Source organism: Pleurodeles waltl, chromosome 10, assembly GCF_031143425.1.
Source record: "Pleurodeles waltl isolate 20211129_DDA chromosome 10, aPleWal1.hap1.20221129, whole genome shotgun sequence".
NCBI lineage: Eukaryota > Metazoa > Chordata > Amphibia > Caudata > Salamandridae > Pleurodeles > Pleurodeles waltl.
The window spans coordinates 292,955,081-292,977,308 of NC_090449.1; the positions used below are offsets into that span (position 1 = coordinate 292,955,081).

The window sequence follows — 22,228 nt, forward strand, 5'->3', positions numbered from 1 at the left end:
GTGTTTGGTATAATTAACATGCGCCTGCTCTTGATGAGTTTGTTTGATTTTTATCTGGCACTACGACGGACTGTTAAACCTCGGAGCTAACAAGGGCTTTTATTTGTGGTATTACTATTGCTTTTGCTAAAGTGGTTTACTTTGGGAAACCTTTGTGGGGGGTTTCTGCAATTTGCAAAGTGTTACTTCTGTAAATTGCTTTAAATATAAGCACATGCTCGTGTTTTGATGTGCTTATTTTGATTAAGAATTACCTCCCTTGGCAAGGGTTTAATAACCCATGCGTCGGGGTTCAATTCCTTTGAAAAAAAGATAATGCAAAAGAAAATACATATTGAAAATGGAAATTAGTACAAAAGGAGATACGCACACAATGAAAATGTGACCAAGTCAGAAAAGGAATTATTTAAGCATAGCCTCTGACTTTTTAGATACCTCAGTATCAAAACGGATTATAAATATTTAAGTCTGTGGTCTCAAATATTGTTCAGTTGGTGGCAACAGTGATTTCTAACTCTCTCTGTGCCTGGAGGTACAAATATTGGTTACATGAAGCACTTGGAAGAACAAAATGACACGCAAACACATGTAGATAATTCAATACAGCAGGGTAAAATAGTTTTAAATCCTATGTGGTATGATTTGTATGTGAACCCAAGGGAAGGCCACCTTAAGAGACCTTCTGATATAATGCAAAAAGCCTTTATTAATATGGATTGTGACCTGTAGAATGATAACGATGACACTGCTACAAACTCTAAAGAGAAAGCAAAGGTTGATAAATCACAATTGATCTTGGATGCTGAAGGCAATGCAGTGTATAACCCAGGATTAATTCAACATTCCAATTCACAGGAAGGGTTTCTGCCATATTTATCAATGATTATATCAAAGCCTGAGTAAGTAAAGCTGTAGATATAACTAATAAGACAAACATGAAAGCAGGAGGTCTTGAACCATACAATCTCAGAGAAGGAGGCCTTCACACTAAATATGAATAAGAAAATAGTCACTTTTCTGAGCAGGCAAGGACCCCAGAAAATGGGTGGATATGGCCTTTTCATCATACCAGGATAAGGTTTTGAATGTTCTGGGGCACCTAGCTAGAATACTCTGTGCTGTCAAAGAGGCTAAAAGTTCAGGAGAAGTGCTGAGCCTTGAGGTGGTCTCCAAATGGGCACAGAGAGCCATCTGTTTTCTGGGAAATGCTAATACAGAAGTTTCATTTCAAAGAAGGAAATGCCCATTGATAAGGAAAGATGTAAAGTTGAGAAATATAGCATAACCTTAAATTGGATGTTCTGTGCAAGGAAATTGGTAAATATGTTCAGGCTTTTTGCTTTCCATGGATATAGCTCATACATAGCTGATGAAAGTTGTTGGTTGGGTTCCCCCAGGTCTGGGGGATTTAGGGTGATTTCGCCAGTCGAGCAAATTTCTACAGACCCTACCACAACTGCCAGCTCAGTTTCTCCTGGCCCTTGTTCTTCCCGCAGCAAAGAAGGGGGGAGGGAATCACGATGGCTCATATTGAGTACAAGGGAGGGGAACCTAAGGTAAGAGTTCTTAACTTACTCTTCATATAGGTTGTAGGCAAGTTAGTCCTTTTTGTACAGGAATAGCAACTTATTACCCCAGACCTTGCTTGTTGCAGACAGCAAGGGGATCCAAAAAGATTGTTTCTGGTGCAGTTCTTCCAAGTGTAGGTGGATTTAATATCTTTGTACGTAATCAATCTCATTTGCAAAAGAGTTAGGGTGGTAAGTCACAGGCAACCGGAGGGTATTGTCAGCAATATATTGTTGGTTCAACAGAAAAACAAAAAATTCAGGCCTGCGATAAATTTGAGAGTTCTCAACCAGTTTGTGGTCAGCAGACATTTTAAAATGGAAACTTTAATCTGCCTAAGGGATATTCAACTTTAAGTAGATTGGATGTTGACTTTGGACTTAAGGGGTGCATAACTGACGGTTCCCATTTTTTCAGGGTCACAACGAATGTATCCAACTTTTGTGGCAAAAAGATGAAAGCAAATACTGTCCAACCACTGTAAAGTTTTTCTGCCCTGAAAATGGAAATTGATTTATGTTTGATTTCTCCTAATGCCAACTTCAACTAACCAGCCAACAATTTGAGTTTCCAGGACCTGGAGCATGTGTGTGCCATTCCAGATGGAGACTACACAGAGACATGATGAACTGAATTAGATGTGTTGGGATTTTTTCTGTTATTTTTATTGTCCAGAGTTGCACTCAGTATTTGTACTAGGATGACCCATCAAAAAAGGAGGATGAGGTCATGGTTGCTGGCCCTTAAATACTGGAGACTTAATTGAGTCTGCTATTTGTCATTTCCTGTGCAGGAACTGCCTAATGGGATATGTAGTTCTTTAAAGTGAGCGAAATAAAACAGTGAGAAAGAGACTGCATAATATTCATCTACTTATTTTTAATAAAAGCAATACTCTCCTTCATGCCTGCCTAGAAGAATCTGCTACTTTGTGGATAACTAAGTAAAATCTTTGAAAATTATGTTTGCGTTCCTACAGGACAAGTAGTGGAAATCTTGATAAATGTGGGTGAAAAAAAAATGAGGGTATAAAATAAATAAAAAAAATTTAAAAATCACCTTAAGGTTTCTTTAACGTGTGCCAAGCTTAATGGGATTAGACAAATTACAATATATTGGTATTCTGTCTCCTCATGCAAATGTCTCTTCAGTGACAATTTGTGAGTAATGATATTAATTAAAAATAAAAAAAATCACCATCTCCCTCACACACCTCCCTGGCACAAGTCTATTAACTGCCTTCCTGTGTTCTGATGGGGATGGATCTGAACCTTCACACACTTTCCCTCTGGCACCACTTTTGCAAGTGTTTACTTCTACCAGTGCATATGTTATTGCTGCATTGAGTTATAGCGGGTAGCAGTGACTGAGTGATTGAGTGACTTAGCTGATGCAGGTATCCACTGCTCAGACCAGCAACTCAGCTGAACTCCTTTTAAAAAGAGCTATTACCCCAGAGAGTACCTGTAGAATGGCTAGTCTGTGGTAATAGTTACCATTATGGCTCAACCTACTTGTCTTGCCCCAGCCATTTCTCCTTGCTTCTCATGTTCCAACACTTTTTTCTCTCTGCCTAGAAATTCAGGCAGACATAGAAACGATGTTGGTACCTTCCCAACTGTTCAAATCTGCAGAAAATGTTCAAACTGCACACAATCTGCAGTGTACTAAGAAATCTGTGCTTGCCTCAGAGAAACCTGCGCTACAGATTTGAACTGTCCAAAGCAATGAGTAATGTCTCACACACTTGGTCTATGTTGGCTAAAATACAAGCTGTGCCCTGTTTTAGAGCCTAAATTGACATCTTTTTGTATGATCTGAGCCTCCCGCCGCCAAACAACTGCATAGGCAATTCAGTCATGGAATCGCACCTTTTAATAGTTTTACTCGTAAATGGTCAGCATTTAGTATTAGGTTTTCCTCTGATTTTGTGTCACATTTGCAACCTTGAGAGAGAAACAGAAGATCACTTACTTTTACAGAAGAAGTGGATTGTACCTGTTTGCTGTGTGAGCAGTGTATCTCAACACAGAGTCAGCCTACAAGCGGTCCCATTATAGTGTGGCATGCTTCTTTCTGCCCCTTGGTGCTGGAAGAGCAAAAGCTGTGATGCTGGATAACGAGGGAGCAATTTTAAATTGTGCATCGCTTAGCAGACACACACTTATTGCTGGATTTATTATGAAAATGCATTTTCAATGTAACTGTTTATTTATAATTGTACAATAGGTTATTCCAGAAACAAACGATGATGATGATGACGATGACGGTGATCTTTTTCTATTTTTACCACAATTTCAAATTGGGTTGCTAGCTCACTGTGTGACATCTGGAAACAACGTTTCCAGTCCATGACATTAATTTGGCAACTAATCCAACAGGGGGGTGTACTGTGATTTTTAACTAAATTCTGCTAATGTTAAAGTCAAAACTATAAGTCCTACAACACAACGTTCCGTCAGCTAAAATGTCAATCAATGTATGATATGTAGAGCCATGGCAGCTATTCGTTATGGAGAAATTGTAGATGAAAAGTTGTCCAGGGACAGTCATACCGTGTGAAAGAACTGATCACGTAATGTCCCATAGCTAGTGCGCAATTTGAGCTGGTGTTTACAGGTGGGGCCCACCCGCACTTACCTTTGGGGACCGGCATTTATTTTTGTTCAGCAAACTCAAGAGACAAAGTGGAAATAAGACTATGCAGTTGCCTCCCCGACCTTCCATAGTGCTGGCCAATGGCTTCATAACTTGTGGACCGTCACTTTTACCAACCAAGCACTGCCCACAGCAGGTGTGGACAACTCTTCTAGTCCTGGTTCACTCATTCTGGTACTCGGTGTCAGTTCCCCATTTGTAACAGGGAAAACAAAGGAACAGAAACCTTTGAAAGTGGAAAAAAGGAATACCGGCTGGGATCTTATACTTGCCAAAGTCTAATGTCTCCATAGGAGAGGGGCAGTTCCTTGACACAGTGGATGCCAGAGGACGACCAAACCCTTTGGGAGAAACCTCCAGAAAACAAACTGATTTACAGAGAGTTCACAGTATCACAAACAGCGAGACGAAAGGGAAGATAGGTAGAATAAAAAGAAAAATGGCTCTCACATTTAGGTGGTCCTTGTCTATTAGAAATGGTTATAGAATAAAATTCACAAGCAATAGCCAGTCTTAGTCACTCATTTATGTGCACAATATCACCTGTTCATTGTCCCGGAAATCACAAATATCAAACTTGAGCAGAGATCTATTTTAAGTGAAGGACAAAGTAGGCAACGGCCCTGGCAAAATAAGCTCTCTCACCTCTGAACCCTCAGCCTCTCACTTGGTACGTCAGCCTCTGACTCTAGTTCTGTATTCCTCCCTCGCCACTACCTAACCCTGTTTCTCTCCTCACCTTCTGTTGCCATATCATCTCTCCCCCTACCTGACGTCACCAACTCTCTTACTTCTCTTCCTGCCGCCTCTTACTCTTCACTCCATCTTCCTCTATATACTTTACCTATTTACATCTCCCCTTCTAACTCACCTGATCAACTCCACCCCTCTCTCCACAGTTCTCTGTTGCTTTATTTCTGGCTCCCTCAAATTTGTACTTACATCTCCTCCTAACCTCCTGTATCTTTCCACCTCATCGCTACCCCTACATAACAGCTCCTTCTGCAGCAGCCTTCTTAGGGAGCCGCTCCCTTCACCTCTCTGTCCTTCTCCTGTCTCCAGCATCTGGTATTACCTGTGTTCAGTGGTAGAAAGGTTTGCTGAGATAGGAGGTGGAACTGTAGAGCGAGGGGACGTGGATGTCCCCAGAATGGTGTGGAAGGCGAGAGGAGGTGAGAAGAGAGGCAGTTTAGAGAGCTAGATGCAGAGGTGCACATGGTGAGAAGCGAGGTAGGCAGAAGTGTGGAGAGATGGGAGGGAGAGGGCGAGGTACAGGGACAAGAGACACACTGCAGCAAGAGAGCACTGAGGCCCAGCAGAAGGGCAGACTGGCGGCATGAAGGGCAGAAAGAGGTGAAGCAGAGAAAGAGGAAAAGGTGAGGTTGCGAAAGAGGGGCGGTTGATACAGGGTAGAGCTGATGCAGAGAGAGGCAAGGTACACAGAGGAAGAGGAGTGAGAGATGGAAAGAGTTAAAGATAGGTTGGTAGAGAGATGATACAAGAAGTATACGAGGAGAGAGAAGGCGTAGGTAGAAAGGTCGGGGAATGCGAGTGACAGACCGGAGCGTGGCTTGCTCAGTAAGACTGGCGGGGTGAGCTTCGCGACTGGCATGTAAGGTTTAAACATTATACAACAAGCAGGGTGCGCGAGAGGGGCAGTGGAAAGGGAGACAAATGCGGGGTGGTAGGAGTATTAAGAGAGAACACAATATTTTGAAAAATGAAAGAGAGAGTGTGTGCGCACATACACACAATTGTATCCACCTATTTATCAGAAAATAGATTTATTGGGGAGGGATATAACACCCCATTCCCACTGAAGCAACGCCCCTGGTGAAAGAGGTAACGATCGGAAGAGGCGTGGTGAGGCTGCTAAAGAGAAAGACCACTTTACCTGGGGCACGTGGAAGGTGTGACCCCCTGGGCAATTGCCCGAGTTGCACGTGCCTCGGAGTGCAACAGGCTGGTTAGAAATGAACTGCATGTAAAATGGTATCGCAGAACAAAAAATGTAGATTCAAGCACAAGGCATTGATTTACCAATGCTTATTCAAGCTTTCTTCTGCCACTATTTCGCTAGTGGAAGCTAGGCAAATTGAGCTGTCATGTCTTTTCGTGCCCCATTTCTGACACAATTACATGTTTTACATTAATGTTTGGCATCATATATGCATTAGATGAAAATGGGTAATAAAGTCGAAGTTGTGACAACCAGGGTGGTTCCAAAATACGTCTTACCCATCGCTCTAAAAGTCCTTAAGTGGGCACTGCGTAGACTTTAATTTTTACATATGATTGTCGTCTGTTATGATAGTGCAGCTGAACAAAAGCAAGACTACAACTCCCAGAGAGCACTGTGTTGTTAAAACTTTTCTACTCACGTCAATTGATCAAACAACACCGAAAGGAACAGATTTTCAAATAGTGACCTGTTGTGTTTTTTAATATATTTAAGTAATATACTACCTTGAGTGCCTAATTCGTCATGCCACCGGTCACTAATCACCTTAACCATCCATCTCCCGAAAGTTCGCCGTTAAGAAACGAGTCTTTCTTAAGTCAAGTGTACCAATGAAATTGTTCGATACAATTGAATCTAAAAGTGTCATTCATTAATATTATTTTTAGCATGGTAATTTTTTCTTAATTGTCACAACTTACCAATTTTTCCACAGAAATTGCTCCAAAGATTGTACTCTTTTCGGGCGAATCAGTGGAATTTTGAGACGGCTCCTTTATAAACCCAAATTGAAGATTTTAAGGCCCTGCTTCTCAAAGAGGCGGCATTTCAGCAAGTTTACAAAAACTGGCTGTAAACTCAATTTAATGCTTAATTAACAGCGACGAAGGGACGGAGAACCAAAGTAGGCTCCTCGCAGCGTCCTTCGAAGGGAGGAGGCGCTATTTGCAGTAACTGCGACCGCAATTAACCATGCTAATGAAATCTCGAGTCTGCAGCGTCACGAGGCGCTTCAGTACCCGTGTCAACAAGGGTGCTTCCGACCAGCAGGAGCAACTGCTCAAAGCAGTCATGATTAACTGCCCTCCACCAATATTTGTGGTTATTAATTTTTCAGATGCAGAGGGTTATCCCACGTGAGTTGCAAGTAAATAAACACCGGCAATGGAAATAGAAAAGTCATGTGTGACTTATCCCCAGCCTGTCCTGGCTTTTCAGCTGATTACCCGATGCATGCTGGGACTTTTCAGCCCTTACTTATAAGCGTGCCATGCAGCATCCCTAGATTTGTTTTTGTGAGGCGCGTTAGGGCACCACTTCACAGCAAATGTAAAATTAGTTTTTCAAGCCTTTTTAAAAAAAATACTCTGCGAGTTTTGAATTTGCCCAAATATTTTCAGGCCTGGAGTTAAAATAGTAAAGTTGCCCCTCCAGCATCTAGGAATCTTACACGGCCCTGCGGCCCAGCTGAAGGCACGAAAATGTGACGTGGTTATTGGGTGCGGTGGGTGTGTGTGCTAGAGTGTAAAAGTTCTGTACAATGCCAGGTCTAGCTTTCACACATGAACTAGGCCTGGGCACCAAAATGAAAGTGCCTCCCACCCCCAGTAGTGAACCAGATAGCTAAAAAGTGCCCACATTTGCAAATCGTGGCAATTTTAAACTTGTAAAGACAAGTGCTTTGCAGGTATGTTACAGGCTTGGCCTGCTTATTTTAAGGGTCGAGCCTACAAGTGCATGCCCTAGCGTATGCTTCTCGCTTGCGAGAGCTTACCAAAAAAAAACGGCTTGGAGCCTGCCCGCTGCTTACTATTTGTTGGTTTGCATGGTACTCTTTACAGCCTCAAAATTGGTCACTGTAGATCTGTGGAGCAGGGACCAGCCACTGACTGATTCATCTTAAGGAGTGCCCGTCCATTGCTCCTGACATGACTAAGGTACTTCTTTTTGACTTCTAGAACCCTGCAAACAGAAGGCATGTGACTGGCAAAAATTGAACCCAGCAGGACGATCAAAATTGCAAAGTTTTATTTTCTATAGTTAAAGCTTTTATTTTGCCAAGTCTTCTGGTCTCACTTTGCACTTGTTTCGTTTTTTCTTGTGGGTGCTAGCTGTTACCCGAAGATGAAGAATGTCTTCTAAATACTGCAAAATGACATTGTTTCTTTCTTATGTGTAATTTCCTAAACTAAGCTTGAACGCATAGTTTTGCAGTACACTTCAAGCAACCCCAATCCAATCCAATCCTCTCCACTCCACTCAACCCCTTTCTACCTCACCTCACTCCACACCAATCGAATCAACCCCATTCCAATCCACCTCATTCAATCCAAGCCATCCCTCCCCACCCACTCCAATCCACCTCACAATCCACCTCACTCCAAGCCAGACCACTCCCCCCTCAATTCAATCCTCCCAACCCAACCCAACCCAATCCAATCAGCCCCACATCAATACACCACAATCTAATCGTCTCCACTCCATACTGCCGCAATCCAATCTGCCCAACTCCAATCCACCTCAATCCAACCCACCTCACCCACGCTGATCCACCCCACTAAAATCCAATCTACCCTACTTCAATCCTCCAGACAACAATACAGTCCACCACACTCCACCCAAATCCACCCCATTCCAATCCAGCCCAATTCAGACCACCCCCATCCAGCCGAATCCACTCCAATCCAACCCACCCCACCTCACCCTATTACAACCCACCACAATCCACCCCACTCCAATCCAATAATCCCTACACCAATCCAGTCCACCTCAAACCAATCCACTCCAGTCCACCACATACCAGTCTAATCCACCCCACGCCAATCCACCATTCCAATGCAACCCACCCCACCCCCTATTCCAATCCACCCCACTACAGTTCATCCCACTCCAATCCACCATAATGCACCCCACTCCAGTCCAATCTGCCCCACTCCAATACTTCCCACTCCACTCCACTCCAATCCACCCCACTCAATCCAACCCATCTAGTCCACCCACTCAAACACATCTACCCCATTCCAATCCACCCCACTTCAGTGCAATCCACCCAACCCTAATCCAGTGGTCCCCAAACCAATCAGCCCCACACAATCCAATCCACCCACTCCAGTCCACCCACCCCAGTTCAGTCCATCCTACTCCAATCCACCCCACTCAGTCCACCCCACACCAATCAAATCCTCCCTATTTCAGTCTTACCCACTTCAGTCCAATCCATCCCATTCCACTCTAATCGATTCCACCCCATTCAAATGCAATCCATTCCACTCAGCTCTAGTCCATCCCACTCAACTCCAGTCCATCCCACTCTAGTCCAATCCACCGCACTCTGCCCCTATCTAATCAAGCCCACCTCATAGCAATCCACCCCACTCAAATACACCCCTCTTTAATCCAATCCACCCACTCCAGTCAAATCCACTCCACTCCAATTCACTGCACTGTAATCCAATCCACCCCACTCCCAGTGCTTAATTTGTGCTTGTTGTTTCTGGTGCGGGGCACCAGCATTTATTTTTAAAGGCTGGCACTTATTTTTCTGCCTCAAGCATTAATTGCGAGCAAAAGACACATATGGGAAAGACGGAGGAAGAGAAAAACGAAAAAGTGTCATAAATGGAGAAAGCAAAAAGCTGCAGGAGTGAGCTGAAGGGGCACGGAGTGGCTGTAAGTGGGTTAAAGAAGACCAAGATGGCTTCAGGAATACCCTGCCTCAGCATTCCGTGCTTGCACATGTAAATGCAGCAGCCGTCTGTTTCACAGGTGAGCTTTGGGCACCAGCACATTTTTATTTACTGCCCACTCCAATCCAAATGACCCCCAGTCCAATCCAGTCCACCCCACTGCATTCCAGTCCACTCCAATCCAGTTCAATCCACCCACTCCAATACAGTCTGGCCCACTTCAGTACCAGTGAAATCCACCTACCCCACTCCAGTCCAATCCAGTCCACCACAATCCACCACACTCCAATCCACTCTAATACAATCTAATCTACTCCACACCAGTCCACCTCACTCCAATTCACCGCAGACCAAACCACCCCTCCTCACTCCAATCCACCCACTCAATCCAATCTAATCCACTCTACTCCAATCCACCCTAACCCAATCCTATCCCACCTTGTCTGAATTCATCCCACTCCACTCCAATCCAATCCAATGTATCCAGTCCACCCACTCCAATCCACCCCAACTCACTCAATCTACCCCAATCCACCCCACTATTTCAATCCACTCCAACCCACTCCACCCTATTTCACCCCAATCCATCACACCACACTCTATGCCATTGAACTCCACAACACTGCACTCAACAATACTCTACTCCTCCTACGCCACCCTAAAACACTCCAACAAATCCAATTTACAACACTCTACTCCCCCACTCCACTCTCCGACACCCCATGACACTAAGTTTTAGCCATGGTGAACAGTAGCCACACATTTGTACAACATGGCTAAAACACATTGCCAAAGCAAATAGCTCTTTTATAGGCGAGACCTATTAGCCTTACTAATGCTTGTTTAGGTCGGAGTCTACCAGACAACACAGCTGTCTGGTTTGCCAACAAAATCTGGGGAACATTCGGAAAGCTTCCCTGAGAATGCATTCCGGCCATTTCCTATCACTGACTTTGTGGTTTGTAACTTACATTTGCTTGCTTTCTATATACTGGCTTCATTTGTTTTAGGCTGTCCTGCTTGAGTTTATTCCTTCTGTGGCCCATACCTTTTTCACTATATCCTTCCACCAGGGTTTGCTTTTTGTAAACAGTCCTTTAAATCTTGTTCTTATCTTGTCTCATTTGCTGTGCATTCAAAGACAGAGGTCAAATGTCAACTCTGTGTTCCGGGGAGCTTGATGTTTTCTTTTCATTCTCTGACTTCAAAGTGAGAGGAATTGTGTGACAATTATGGTGACTACTAAGGGTGTGATGGAGGAAGGGTGTGAAGTGTGATGGAAACAAATATTTTAAGGCAATCAAAACAAATACACTAGGTGATGAAATTTCCACACATTATTGTTTGTGCACTGTAGAGTTTAATCAGTAAAACTGTATGTCTGTGCAAATGTAATGGTAATTTCAATTGAAGGTGTGTTGTCTGTAATGAAAGTGCGTTACCACACCATACATACTTCACTTTACTCCACTCCACTCTATTCTGACCCACTCCACACGACTGCACTCTACTCTTTACTACTGCACTCTGTGCCACTGCACTCTACGTCAATGCATTCTATACTGTACCACTTCACTCTACACCAGTCCACTATATGCCAGTCCACTGTACGCCATTCTAATCTAGTCTACACCATTGCACTCTATGCCACTCTACTCTATGCAACTGCACTCTATGCCACTACACTGTACCCAGCACCACTACACTCTACCCTGCACCACTACACTCTACTGCTCATCATGCCGCTCTGTGCCACTTCACTCTGTTCTGAAACAATCTACCCTACAACACTGCACTCAGTGCCTCTCCACTCTACTAAATGCCACCAAACTCTATGACACTGCAGTCTACTCTGCACCGCTTCACATTGCACCACTCTACCTTACACCACTGCACTCTGCTCTAACCATTGCACCCCTGTCTCAATGCACCTTATACCATTTTACTCAAAACCTATGCACTCTATGCGACTACATCTACACCAATCTACTATGTCACTCTACTGTACACCACTGCACTTTACAACAGTCTGGTCTACAACACTGCACTATCTGCCACTAAACTATATGCCACTCCACTCTATGCAACTGCACCACTCTTCTCTATGCCAATGCACTCTATGCCCCTCCACTTTACGCCACTCTTCTCTGCATCACTCCACTCTATGCCACTGCACTCTACTCTGCACCACTCTCCTCTATGTCACCACTTCTCTGCGATAATGCACTCTCTGTCAATAAACTCTACATCACTCTGCACCACTGCAATCCATGTCACTGCACTCCACGCCAGTTTACTGCACACTATGCCAATGCAATGTACGCCACTACATTTTACACTACTCCACTCCGCATAGTTCCACTCTACATTCCTGCACTCTAAGCCAATCTACTCTAAGCCACTCTCGTCTACTCTGCACCATTGCACTCTATGACACTGCAACCTACTCTGAAGCAATCTACTTTACATCACTGTACTCTAAGCTACTATGATCCATTCTGCAGCATTCCACTCTACGCCACTCCACCCTACTGCACTCTACCCTGCACCACTCAATTTCCTACCATTCAACCCTACACCACTGTACTCTACTCTGTTCTATGCCACTGCACTCTATGCCACTGCGCTCTACACAAATGCACTCTACACTCCTTTACTCAAAACCAATACACTGTGCCACTGCACTCTATGCCAATCTACTTTGCACCACTGCATTGTACATCACTATACTGTACTCTGCAACACTCTACTCTATGCCACTGCACTCTAAGAGTTGCAATCTACGCTATAGCACTCTATGTCACTGAGCTCTACGTCGCTTTATTCTACTCTGCACACTATGGCGAAGGAGCGTTGCCCCCCGCCCAAGACCCAGGAGATGAAAAATGAAACAATAGTTTTCTATCATTTCATTTTTCATCTGCTGGCACAGCCAGCAGAACAAGAGTGGGGCTGGGCCATGGGAGGTGGGAGGGAATAGTGCACTAAGTGCACAGGTGTGTTTGGCCGGCCGTCTAAGGCCGGCCAAACACACATGCTGACTTAGGTTTCTCCAGCCCATTTGCATACACAGCTGGGCTGGAGAAACTGCACAGACTCCAGGCTTGTGTCTGAATGGCAGTGACTACTGCTTAGACCAATCCTGCTGCTGCTTACATGCTATGTTTAGCATGTAAGCACCGCCAGGATTGCTGGGACACCACAAGAAGACCAGAGGAGCAGCGCGGCAGGAGACGATGGTAAGGTAAGTGACTTTTTTATTATTTATTTCCCCCCTCCATCTCTGTCCCCCCCGCCCTTCCCCTTGAAATTTGTGGCGGCCGCCGCTGTCTCCACCACTATACTTTACACCACTGCTATCTATGCCGTTTTACTCCTTTACTCTGCACCACTCTACTTTAACCCAATGCACCCTATGCTGCTATACTCTACACCACTTTACTCCATGACACTTTATTCTGCAACACTGCAATCCCTGGCACTGATCTATATGCCACTGTACTCTGCACCACTGTACTCTGTGCCACAAATTTTATGCCACTGCACTCTATTCTGTACCATTCTACTCTAAACCACCCTACAGCACTTTAAACCAACGCACTCTACGCGAATCCGCCCTAAGCCGCTACAATCTACTGTGCACCACTGCACTCTGGGACTACACTGTAAGCCACTTCACTCTATGCCTCTATGCTCTGCACCTCTCTATTCTATGCCAATGCACTCTGCTCCACTCTACTATGCACTACTGCAGCCTTTACCTCTGCACACGACACCACTCCAACTAGGCCACTCCTATCTACTCTGCAACACTCCATTCTATGCCACTCTACTCTCCAACACTAATACCTTTGCACTCTACCTCAATGTACTTTACTCTGTACCACTCCACTCTACCCTGCATCACTCCACTCTAAGCCACTGTGAGAAACTGAATTGTTGGTTGACTGGGGGTGAGCCCTGGTCAAGCAACAGCCACAATCCCTTGCAGGGTGAACCTCAAAAGTCACTAAATTAACCCGTGTTTAACCCTGGGTAGCTTGGCACAAAAGCAGTCAGGCTTAACTTAGAGGCAATTTGTAAAGTATCTATGCAGCACACAAACAGTAATTAAATGAAAATACAACACAAGAAAAATCCCAAACCAGAAGAACCAAAGTTATTATTTTTTAAAGATTATGGTTCAAAATAGCACATAAAGAGAAAAGAGCCAACTGCAAACATCTGGTCATGCGAGACCGGGTAAAGTCGAAAGTAATGGCCGACTGTGATGCAGCGTGGTTCGGATACAAGATGTGGATTGAGCACCTTCAGCACTTACTTTCAGACACATTTTAAGAGAAAAATGTCTGAGAAGGTAGATGTTCAGCAGAGCAAGCCTGCAGAATTGTCTGGGGGGGAGGGAGGCAGTGGCTTTGTCATCAGGTGGCCACTGAACGAAGCTGCAGTGAAGAGTCTTACCTATGGAATTAGTTGCTGAAACACGAGTGGAAAATCTTCAGATGGACGAAACTGAAAGCTGTAGCTGAAGACAGTTCCACAAGTTTGCATACCTTTTTGATGAAGGACCCCTGAAATGGATTTACTGCTGCAGAGAAGTACATAGAGGGAGGAGTCGCAGAGTCAGTCCAACCAGCGATGCACCTCAAGCAAGTAGGTTGGTCCTGGTATCCTCCTGGTTCTCAGAGCACTTTTGGCCAAATTTTGTCTAAGTCCTCAGTTTTGGAAATTGGCCATCTGGGTACCTTTAGCACAACAACCAAGGGTTCAGAGTGGATGGAAACCTCTTGGGGGTCCAGGACTCCCTCAGGCTGAGTCCAGGTGCAGTTCAAGATGAAGGGAGCCTGTTATGACCCTGTGGCTCTGAACAGGAGGCCAGTAAACTAGCCTTCAGAGTTACTTCTGGTAGTCCTGGGTGCAGATTTAGAGACATAGCTCAACAGCAGGGTTGGCCTCTGAGGGTTCAAGGCAGGTTCCAGGCAGCAAAGCAGTCCTTCCTAGTACAGCAGCAGTTTGGCAGAGTGCACAGCAGGTCACAGCAGCAGGCAGTCCTCTGAGAGTCATTCCGCAGGTCAAGTAGTGAACTGAAGAATGGGTCTGCAAGTTCTATTTTTATACCCTGCTGCTCTGCTCCTAGAAGTTGGGAGACATTTCCAGAAAGGTTCTTTCAAGCGCATGGGTCTCCCTGTCTCCCCTGCCCTGGCTCCAAGCTGGCTGCATTGACAATACACGGCTGTTAAGCCTTTTGTGAGGACACAGCCTATTAAGTTGCAAGTGTAACAGGGCTCAGCTCTGCCCCCCCCCCAATACTGCCAGTTGATGGCCCAATGTGGCACACCTAAATCCACTACTGTGTGACAGTCTGGGAGGATTCACGAAATCGGTCAGCTACACCCAGTCATGTGACTCAAGACAGGCTGCAGGCACAACAAGCTAAGGCAGGAAAATGTTAACTTTCTAAAGGTGCCATTTTCAAAATTGTAATAAAAAATCGGACTTTACCATTAAACAGGTTTATCATTGCAATTCCATAGGTACCAAACGTGACATATCAACCTCCTCTTCTTTAGGAATTACAACTTATTAAATGTATTAAGGAATCACCAATGTTAACCTATGGGAGGAGTAGCCCTCACATTAGTAAATACATGAATTTGGGAGTTTTTCACTACCAGGACATGTAGAACTTAAAAGTACATGTCCTACCTTTTAATTACACAACATCCTGCTCTATGGGGTACCTAGGGCCTACCTTAGAGGTAACCTATATGTAATAATATGGGAGTTTAAGGCTTGGTGAGTGGATTCAAATGCCAAGTCGACATGTCAGTGTGACACTGCATTCAAGCTGCAATGACAGGTCTAGGACAAGTTGGAGGTCTACATAGGTGAGTGGCACAATAAGTGCTGCAGGCCCACTGGCAGTATTTAATTGGCAGGCCCTGGGTATATAGTATACCACTCTACATTGGACTTATAAATAAATTAAATATACCAATTAGGTAAACTGCCAATCAAACTATGTTATGGGTGCGAGCACAAGCACTTTAGCACTGCTCAGCAGTGATAAAGTACTGAGTCCTATGGCCAACAGAAGCAAAAATCCAGAAAAATGGGAGGCAACTAGGCACAAAGTTTGGAAGAAGACCATCCTAAAGTGACAGGTATAACATGTGCCCCCTTAGCTAGAAATGAAGAGAACTACCCAACCTCCTGGGAGTTCTCATTACCAAGGCGAAAGAACCTGGAGAGGCCATCAGCACTGGTGTAATCTGACCCTGGTCTATGTTTCAACAAAAGGTGGAGATGGACCTTAACAATTTTGGATTTTCTCCCCTCATCTACATTAGCCCCTGAGTGGCCTGTGATTTGTCTGAATCTGGAAGTGTGTCCCAATAAATATGGTCTCAGCTTCTTTGGTGCCCAGTTCACAGCAAAAGCTTCTCTCTCAATAGCACTCCACCTCTGTTCCCTGGGAAGTTACCTTCCAGAGATGAAAGCTACAGGTTGGTCTAGGCCCTCATTTTTAAGTTGTGAAAGTACTGCCAATATGTCATGCTCTGAGGCATCTGTTAGCACTGTGAATTATTTGGACAAGTAAGAGGGCTTGAGCACAAGGGCTGTGCATGTGGCCTGTTTTAGGGAGTCAAGATCTTTCAGACAAGTCCCTACCCAGGTCACCTTTCTTGGATGCTTCTTGGAAGTCCCCTCAATCAAGGGGCAACAATGGTGTCATGTACCTCGACTTACCTCCTGTAGGGTTGGGTTTGTGGGAGCACCCAGGCCAGAATGGTCTCTATTTTGCCTGGAGGGGCTGCACCTTACTCCACCCACACGATGTCCCAAGTACACCACACACCCCTGCCCTATCTGGCACTTCCTGGCTTTGACAGTCAGGCCTGTGCTCTGCATGGCTTGAAGCACTTCTATGCAGGTGAAAAAAAGTGATCCTTCCAGCTGCTACTAGCTACAGCTACGTCATCTAGGCAGCCAGCACTGGAGGCCTCCATCCCAGGCAAGACCGATTCACCAGCCTGTGGAAAGTGGCTGGGGCATTTTTGAGTCCAAAGGTCATCACTTTAAATTGAAAGTGGCCCTCTGGAGTGGAGAAGGCTAACCTCTCCTTAGCCTCTTCAGTTAGGGCAATCTGCCAGTAGTCTGAGGTCAGATCAAAAGTGCACAGTAAAGTGGCAGCCCCTAACCTATTAATGAGCTCATGGGGGAATGGGGTGAGCATCATTTTTAATGGCGGAGTTGAGACCCGAGTAGTCCACACAGAACTGGCGTTCTGGGGCGATGCCTGGTGGGGCAGTTTTTGGAACCACACCACAGTGCTGGACCGGGGTCTACTGGAGGGCTCAATCACCTGCAACTCCAACACCTTAGAGAATTCCTCTTTGATGCCGGTCCTCACGTTCTCAGGCAGCCTGTAAATTTTGTTTTTGACAGGGGGGGCTGTTTCCTGTATCAATGTCATAGGCACACAGATGTGTAAGCCTAGGAGTGAGGGTAAACAGAGAGGCAAACTGCCCTAACAATTGGTGACAGTCCCTCTGCTGTTCTGGGGGCAGGATAGGGGAGGTATCACCCTTCACTGACTCATCTTTTCCCTTTGATGACAGGAGGTCGGGGAGAGGTTCACTAAAGTGGGGTTTTAGACAATTGACATGGAGGACTCGTAAGGTGCATCTGGGGGTCTTGAGATCCACCAAGCAAGTGGTCTCCTCCTTCCTTTCAAACACCTCATAAAGCTAAGTCCAACGGTCTTGGAGGGCCTGGGCTCCACTGGCTCCATCACCAACAATTTCTGTCCAGGCTAGAATTCCACAGGGGTAGTGTAAAGATGAATCTCTCAATTAGTTTCATTTCACTTCTTTATTTCATAAGTAATATACAGCATCTCCAGCACAGCTCCTTCCGTCTCCTTTTCCTTCCCTTCTCTCTCAACCCCTCACACATTCCATTTCAGAACCCATCTCCCTCATCACACCTCATCACATTCCAGTACAGGCTCTCCTACAGTACATAAAGTACCAAGCCATCTTCACAGGTAGCCTTCTGGTCATACTGCTGCTTCCTCACCTTCTGGCTGGCCTCCATGTTCTCAGCAGCCTTCTTCCTGAACATGGCCATCTGTTTCCGGAGGGCTCTCATGTAGCTTAGCATATTCTGGGGAGGCCTCTTGTGAGCTTGCTCCCCCCACCCCCCCGAACCAGGCTGAGAGGTCATATTACAGAGTGACCATACAGAAGCTCAAAGGGGCCAAATCTAAACCCCTTTTGTGGAACCTTCCTGTACATAAAGAGCAGGTATGGTAAGAGGATGTCCCACTTACACCTCCTGGGCGAAGGCACACCCATCATCCTGCCCTTCAGGGTTTTACTGAATCTCTCAACTAGCTCATTTGTTTGTGGATGGTAAGGTGTGAAAAACGTGTAAGTAACTCCACACTGCTTCCACATGGACTGCATATATATAGATATAAAGTCTGTGCCCCTATCAGACACCACTTCCTTGGGGAAACCCAATCTGGTGAAAATCCCCATCAGGGCCATAGCCACTGCAGGTGAAGTCCTTAGAGGTATATCCTCTGGGTATCTTGTGGCATGGTCCACCAAGACCAGGATAAACCTGTTGCCAGAGGCTGGATTGGGGTCCATGGCCACTGAATGCCAATGCTCACCCTTTCAAAGGGAGTGCCAACGACAGGCAGGGGGGTCAGGAGAGCTTTCAGCTTTTTCCCTGTCTACCCACTGGACTGGCAGTTTAAGCAAGTCCTGCAGAATGTATCTGAGGAAATATTTATCCATGGCCAGTGAAAGCGGGGGGCAAGCCTGAGGAAGGTCTTGTCCTGCCTTAGATATCCTACCAGGGGTATCTAATGTGCCACCCTCAGTAGAAAGGCTCTGTAGCATTTCTGAACTACCAGTGCCCATATTGCCCCATGTACAAGTGCCTTAGGCTCACTATATAGGAGGTCATTCTCCCAACAGATGCTGTGATCTCTAGCTACTTGGGCTTCAGACTGTTGCCTCATGCCCTTTAGGGTTGGACCTTACAAAACTAGTTCCTGGTGGATCCCCCTTCTGCTTGCCATCCAGCAAGCTCTGTCAGGTCAGCAAGGGATGTAATGTCCTCCCTAACAGGCTCTGGGGCACCCTCTCCTGGTGCCCCACCTACCTCCTCTGGGAGACATTGAGGGGCTGGTTTCCCACACACCTTGCCCTTCCCTATCTTGGAGGCAGTCTGGACCATTTGTCGGGGCTCCAGACCACCTTGACTCTCTTTCTGGGCAGCAGTGGACTTGGTGGTCACACAGACCTACTCAGACAACCCCCAACATTCCCAGGTGTGACCTGAGCTCCACTTCCTTCTAGGCACTGTGCTTAAGATCATTCCCTGGCAAACAATCCACAGCCATGGTAGGGCTCACAGCAACTTTCAGAACACCTGAGGTGCCCCCCCACCCTCCCCAAGGTCACAGGGAACAAGAGCCGCAGTATAGGGGCTCTACCAGTTGTCTGCTACCAGAACCTGGTGGAATGTATTGGGAAGCACTTGCTCTGAGGACACCAGATGATATCTTATCATACTGGCTCATGTGTCCTTCAGAGCCTCAACCCTCTGCCCATTTATGGTGACCCACTACCTATACTTTGCAGTATTGGAATGCATGTAGCCTCTGGGCATCATCTCATTGTGATCCAAGGACGTGAGAGCAATCTCACTGACTCCCCCAACTAAATGGGGCAAGCTTCTCTCCAAACACCAGCAGGTCCCAGGCCAGCTCTCCCGTGCTGCTGCATCGCTCTCCCCTGCTTTCTACTTCTTTTTCACTGCTTTCTCCTCCTCTCCCCATTTTCCTGGGTGCTTTCTCCTATTTGTTGCCTCATTTTTAATTCTTTCTCCTTCCTTTCCTCTAATTTTTCTGAGTGCTTTCTCCTTTTTGCCTCATTTTGACTGCTTTCTCCTCCTCTCCCGTTTTTCTGAGTGCGTTCTCCTGCTTTTTGCCTTGTTTTCACTACTTTTTCTTTCCTTTCCCCTTGTTTTTCTGAGTACTTTCTCCTGATTTTGCCTCTTTTGTTTTAAACTGTTCATCCTTTCCCCCCATTGCCACTCCTGTCTGCTACCTTTTTCCCACCCCCTCCTAGCACCATCCACCCACTGCCTCCCAGTGCCCCTCCCTCCTACCAGGGCCTACTTAATGTAGGCTGCAGCGTGCGCACCACTGGCCCGCCAAAGTCAATCTTGTCTGCACCCATTCATGCCTGGACTGCGCCCAGGACCCCTGGTCCTTCCACCCCATGAAGTTACACTGCCGCTGACCTCTGAGCCCTGGCCGCACCAACAACCACTGCTACCTCACATCTCCACATACCACTAGAGGGCTGTTCTCCTGCTGACACTGCCACCCCACCTTCAGCACTGCGGGACCCAATGAAAACCAGCAACACTGCAAAGGCAGCCACACCTGACACATCGACTGAGACCACAACAAGTATGATGCACGTCCACTAGTTAAAAACACGCCACCAAGGTATGGGACACAATTTCCTCCCTCACCACGGACATCATCTTTCTCGCAAAAACCTGGCTAAACCCCATCTTCTCACCAAACATAGCCATAACCATCCCCAAAGATTACAAGATAACACATCAGGACCGAACCAACAGGCACAGCGGCGGGATCGCCATCATCTACAGGGACACCATCCATTGCATGACATCCCCTGATGACCCAACATTGTAATGGACCACCTCAATGTTCAACTACACACCAGTGGAAAAAGCACCATCAGAGGCACCTTACCCTACAGACCACGCCCAAACTTCTGCAATGCCATCCCGGAACTTATCCCCCCACAAGCAATTGACTACCAGCACCACATATTGCTAATAACCTCAACCTCCACCTTGATGACGCAAGCAATGCCAAGTCCACCAAACTCCTGGAAAGCTTGAGCAACATCGGCCTCAAGCAGCTCGTCACCGACCCTACCCACATCACAGGACATATGCTGGACCCTATCTTCACCTCCAGTGACAGACTCAGGTATATCCATACCACAACACTCACCTGGTCCGACCACTACAGTCTACAATTCGCCATCTCAGGACCCACCTACCCCAACACCATGTCCCCCCGATTCACATGAAGACCAGTGGAATGACACTCTCCACTCCCACCTCCCAGACTCTACACAATGCCCTAAACAAGCAGCAAAGGGCTTCTGCCTGTGGATCACAGAATGCACTGATGCCATCGCCCCACCAAGACAGCCAAGGTCAAAGAAAAAAGCAAAAGAGCAAGCTGGTTCACAGAGGAACAGCACTCAACCAAATGCAACTGCCAACAACTTGAAAGGAAGTGGCGCATCAGCAAAAAAAACAGCAGGGCGCCCCACATTCATGTCTGCTCTCAATGTGTACCATCGCCTCCTGAAAGAAACCAAGTCTGCACTAGCAGACCACATCAAAGCCAGTGCAAACCATAGCAAAGAACTCTTTGCCATTGTGAAGGAGTTCACCAATCCCTCAGCCACAGAGACCAACATCACTCTTTCCCAGGAACTGTACGACAACCTCGGGGACTTCTTCCACAACAAATTCTCGGCCATTGACAAAAACATCAAACACCAACCCTCTGCCACTGACAGCATCAACTAGCTCCCACGCATGAACACAAACCCCAAATACCTTCTTACCCACTGGGAACACCACACCATGCAAGACACTATCTCCATCATGAACTCCTTGAACTCGGGAGCAACAATGGACTCTTGCCCCCACAAAGCCTTCAACCTCGGAAGCAAGACAATCATGACAAGCTCAGGAAGGTCCTGAATACCTTCACCACCGTGACTACTTCACCACCATGACCTCTTTCACAGAGGACTGGAAACACACTGAAGTAGGGCCCCCTCCTGAAAAAAACATCTGTCAACGAAGCCGAATTGAAGAACTACTGCTCCGTCTCTCTGCTCTCCTAGCCAGCAAAAGTCCTTGAGAAAGTGATAAACCAGCAACTCACCTAACACCTAGAGGACCACAACCTCCTGGACCCCTCCCCATCTGGGTTTCAACCTAACCTCAGCACAGACAGCCCTGATCGCAGCCACAAATGACATCAGAGCCCTCCTGTACCGTGGGGAAACAGTAGCTCTCATCCTCCTGGACGTATCCGCTGCATTTGACACCTTCTCTCACCACTTCCTGATCAACAGACTCCACCACATTGGGGTTCAAGGAACACCCTCAAATGGATCCCCTCATACCTCACCGGCAGAACCCAAAGAATCTGTCCCCCACAATTCATCTCAGAGTCCAAGAAGATCATTTGGGGAGTCCCCAAGGA

The 22,228-nt window shown here is 46.2% G+C and overlaps 1 protein-coding gene across 2 annotated transcripts in view; it reads right to left on the bottom strand.

The window, feature by feature from the left end:
* The window catches only part of LOC138260747 (fibroblast growth factor receptor substrate 2-like), a 94,182-nt gene extending 86,819 nt beyond the window's left edge, over positions 1–7,363 (bottom strand). For both annotated transcript variants that reach the window (XM_069209218.1, XM_069209217.1), the window contains exon 1: positions 6,889–7,363. The gene's annotated coding sequence lies outside the window, so the exon portion shown is untranslated. The remainder of the gene's footprint in view (positions 1–6,888) is intronic.
* Positions 7,364–22,228: the final 14,865 nt, after the last annotated feature.